The sequence below is a fragment of the Chiloscyllium plagiosum genome, unplaced genomic scaffold, assembly GCF_037043375.1.
Source record: "Chiloscyllium plagiosum isolate Xiang-an unplaced genomic scaffold, Cpla_swu_hap1 HiC_scaffold_40, whole genome shotgun sequence".
Classification (NCBI taxonomy): Eukaryota; Metazoa; Chordata; class Chondrichthyes; order Orectolobiformes; family Hemiscylliidae; genus Chiloscyllium; species Chiloscyllium plagiosum.
Genome location: NW_028270178.1, coordinates 30,075,683 through 30,080,056, shown reverse-complemented (window position 1 = coordinate 30,080,056; position 4,374 = coordinate 30,075,683). Strand labels below are relative to the sequence as shown.

Below are 4,374 nucleotides of genomic sequence, written 5' to 3'. Positions count from 1 at the left end.
AGGAGTAATTTAAGATAACCGCTCCCATCACTGTTAATGACAATACACAACACATTGTACTCTGAGAAACAAAGCAACAATCAATGCCATTATGCTACATTGTCATTCTTGGACTAAACAATATTATTAAAGAACAATTTATTGAATATTTTGTTTAATTAGCATGATTCCAAAACATCAATAACCTATCTAGCCTTGACAAAATATTCCCTATACTTTGGGTTCATCCTCCCTTCTCCAGGTTTAATGTTTGATAATTCATGACCTGAGCTTTGGAATTATCCCCCGATGATCTAGCCATCGCTTGTTTGTTAAAGGCCTGTCAGTAATTGTTGAGACACAGCTATTGTATGGTCTCATTTACTCTCAGGGAGAGGCATTGATCTACAAAGGATGTGTAATTGTGAAATTAAGGATCTCAGATGGATTTCAAAAGGAGCCAGAGAACGTGAGGTAAATGTCGAATTCTTCCCGACAGAATGGTTACAATTCTCCAGATAAAGAACATTTCCTATTTTGTTATTGCAGCCTTTGGCGTTCTTGGTAAGGCAATGTTATTTTTCTTGTGTTTCTCTCACAGATTTCAGGAATAGTCCTCATTACAGAGTCACTTATCCATCTGAAGGAACTAGGGAAAACAGACTCAGTGATGCACATTTACTGAGCAGCTCCTCCAGTATGAGTATCAGCAAAAAAAATGAACTCTTGAATGTTAATGCAATGCTTGTGTCCAAACGGAATGTTTTGTTGGAATGATGAAATGAATATAAATGTTCTTTGAAGAGCACAGACATTAAATTTTTAATGTCGTTTGGTCCTCAAGTTGTCAGTCTGTTCGTCTACTTTATAAAAACAAATCTTTGGGAAACTCGATGTCAAATCACCTCCGACGATGAGGTCATTTCCTGTGATATTTCTTTATTGAAGTTCCACTTCCAATCGCTTCCTTCTCCCTCTTACAGCAAACCTACTGACCATCGCCATTCTCTCCAGTGGAAATTGTGGACTTTTTAAATGTATCTTGGCTTGCATGATTGCCATGGCAACTGCAGATTGCCTGGTGATATTTTTCAATGTCATTGTGTATCACATTTTGAGTTATCACTTTCCACATTCATTTCTATCCTACACTGCTGTTTGTAAGTTCATTCTCTGTATTAATCCTGCCACATTGGATATATCTGTGTGGTTTATTGTCTTCTTTACAATTCACCGGTGTGTCATGATCTATTGTCAGAAGTTCCAAACAATCAACTGTTCAATGAGAACTGTCACTGCTACTTTAGCCACGCTGTCTACCCTGATTCCTTTGGAGAACATACCCTTCTGGTTCGCCTGTGACCCCAGCCAAATAATTTCCAGCTTTGCCTGGGGCTGTCACTCCAATATGGCCTTTTATACTTCGCCTGCAGGTGGGGCCTACTCTTGGCTGAAAAGTATTTTAGTTACATGGCTGCCTTTCTGTTTGATATAACTCTTTGACATTCCCGCGTATTTTAGTGACCAGCAAAGTCCGCAGGGCACTTTGGGGTCTCAGCAATGAGAATAGAACTGATCCAGAGATGAAAAGCAGAAGGAAATCCATCATGTTACTGTTCAGTGTATCAGGCAGTTTTGTCCTATTGTGGCTAACAGCAGTCGTTAACTTTTTAACCAGCAAACTCACAACAACAGCGTATTACCGAGGGAAATCACACAGCTCCAACATAGATTGGCACTGAATCTGTATACATTCTCATGTATTTGAGCTCCTTTACAAAGCCATGTATTTATGTAGCTACACAAACCAAATTCAGGGAAGAATTGAAGAAGATGATTAAATCTCCTTTCGTTTTGATATTGACTTCGGTTAAAAAAAAGTTAAACCAAAACTTTCTTCCCAAACTAGGGAAATAACAGCTGGTATTCTCACTCAGAACAACCTATTCTGTTGTGGACGATTATTGCACTTGTGAAAATTAACCGTTCTCGAAATACATATTTTCATCCTGCATGTCTGCTCATTTCTCAGGGTGAAATAGTCGTCATGGTGTGTACCCCGCGTCCAGTCAAACCATTGTCACTGTTTTACCTGCCAGGGGCGAACATCACAATAACCTCTTTTTATTCAACAACATCGCTGTTTTAATCCTGATCAGTAGTTCAGCCCTCTGAATTGCACAGCCTCACCTCAATTTCCCAGATGGATGGCACTGCCAGCTTTTGATTCTATTCTGACCTGAACCTTCTGAGAGAGGGTTGGTTAGCTGATCAGCTGATTTATGATACACGGTGATGCCAAAACCCTGGGTTCAATCACTCTCACTTACAGAGATTCAATTCCTGTCACTGGCTGAGATTACCACAAAATACTCTTCTCATCAACACAAGGATGGGAAACAGAACCTGGGAATAATATCTGTGTCAGTCTAATAATTATCGTCGGGGAAACATTGCTACACTGCCTTTTTTAAAGAAGGCTTTTGAAAGATATTTCGAAATGAAGCAAAGCTAACAGTGTTTTATGAAAAGCAAAACATGAGGAACAAATAATCCAAAACCTATGAGAATAAATTAAGCCGGATGGATCAAGGGTGGTCTGCAGATGGAGCGTATGTGAATTTCTAAAGAACATTTATAATGTTACAGCCCGTTCTCAAAGCACATGGTAATGGGGTTAATATGTTAGTTTCGTGCAAGAATTGAGTCAAGATGATAATCACATTGAGGAAAAATGGGTCATTTGCAGGTCACTAATCTGTAATGAAAGATTAGTGCTAGTACATTGATAATCACAAACTGTACTCACACTAATATAGCGCCAAGAAGGAAATTCGTGAGTTGAACAGTAAGAGTCTCCATCAGGAACATATAGTTAAGGTGAGTAAACAAAAATAACAGATTGAGTATAATACTGTGCATTGTCCACCTCATATTCAGCATATAAAAGTAAAATATTCATTAACTGAGGAAGACTGGAGAATGTGGAGACATAGACTAGTCTGGGTGACCTACACAATTAAAATATAGTTATCAGACAAGTACATCAAACAATTAGGAAGGAGAAAGAAAAGCTTTTACTTGATAAGTGTTGAAGAAAATCTCGGAAACAGATCTTCAGTGTTGAACAAATTTATTCATGATATATATATATATATATATATATATATATATATCATGAATAAATATATATATATATATATATATATAATGGGAAGCAGTCAATGAAGTGCTCTGTAGTACAATCAGCTATAAGGGTTTATACAGAATTTCAGCTGTGACAATGCGACAAAATAATCACTAGATGGCCTACTTACACTTTCATTGGACAACATGGGTCTTGCCAAAAATATGTAGTGTCATAGTCAGAGATGTAGAGCACGGAAACAGACCCTTTGTTCCAACTCGTCCATGCTGACCAGATATCCCAACCCGATCTAGTCCCACCTGCCACCTGGCCCATGTCCTTCCAAACCCTTCCTATTCATATACCCATCCAGATGCCTTTTAAATGTTGCAATTGTACCAGCCTCCACCACTTCCTCTGGCAGCTCTTTCCATACTTTCTGCGTGGGTTAAAACGCCTATCGATTTAGGTTTGTGCAAATAATATGCAGTTACATTGCTGATTTAACGATATTCTATAAATAAAATGTTTTATGATTTATGCAGAAAAGATTATTTCAATAATGCTTGCTTTCTTATGGGTAAAAACTTAATTTCTTCATTTCCAAGTTTGGGTCAGACAATCACACATAATCATTGTCACACTATTCATTCTAAATTTCTCTGAGTAATGATTTTGTAGTCACCTACTGCCTTTCCTGTTTGAATTCATGTATCGCTGGACATCGGAGTGTGTCCAAGGAAACTTAACAAACAGGAAATTCACAACTGCTGTTGGAGGAAGCTGTTTGGGAGAGTTCACAGCACAGAAACAGATAAGTGATTAGTTTTAAGTATAGCCTTCCTGTAAATCTAGAACTGAAAATGTGTTGCTGAAGAAGGGCTTATGCCCGAAACGTCGATTCTCCTGTTCCCTGGATGCTGCCTGACCTGCTGCGCTTTTCCAGCAACACATTTTCAGCTCTGATCTCCAGCATCTGCAGTCCTCACTTTCCCCTGTAAATCTAGAATAAGAGTAGAGTGGATGCTTTCCTGCTTAGGTGTTTTATTGAGATCAATCTCTTGATTTAGCTTTAAAATATAAGCCATGAGTATGAAGTTAGCTTGGAACAGTGTTTTGTAGAACAATAAGACGGTGCTATTTTCTGGTTCTGTAGATGTGGGAATTTCAAGAGATTTTATGTGTTACAGGGGATTACATCTGCAATAAATGTCTTTAGTTGTGAATCCTATCAGATCGAATATATTGGTCAGAGCAACAGTTAAAGG

The 4,374-nt window shown here is 38.2% G+C and overlaps 1 pseudogene; it reads left to right on the top strand.

Moving 5' to 3' along the window:
• Positions 1-479: 479 nt before the first annotated feature.
• On the top strand, positions 480-1,896 carry LOC148138436 (uncharacterized; annotated as a pseudogene).
• The last annotated feature ends 2,478 nt before the right edge of the window (positions 1,897-4,374 follow it).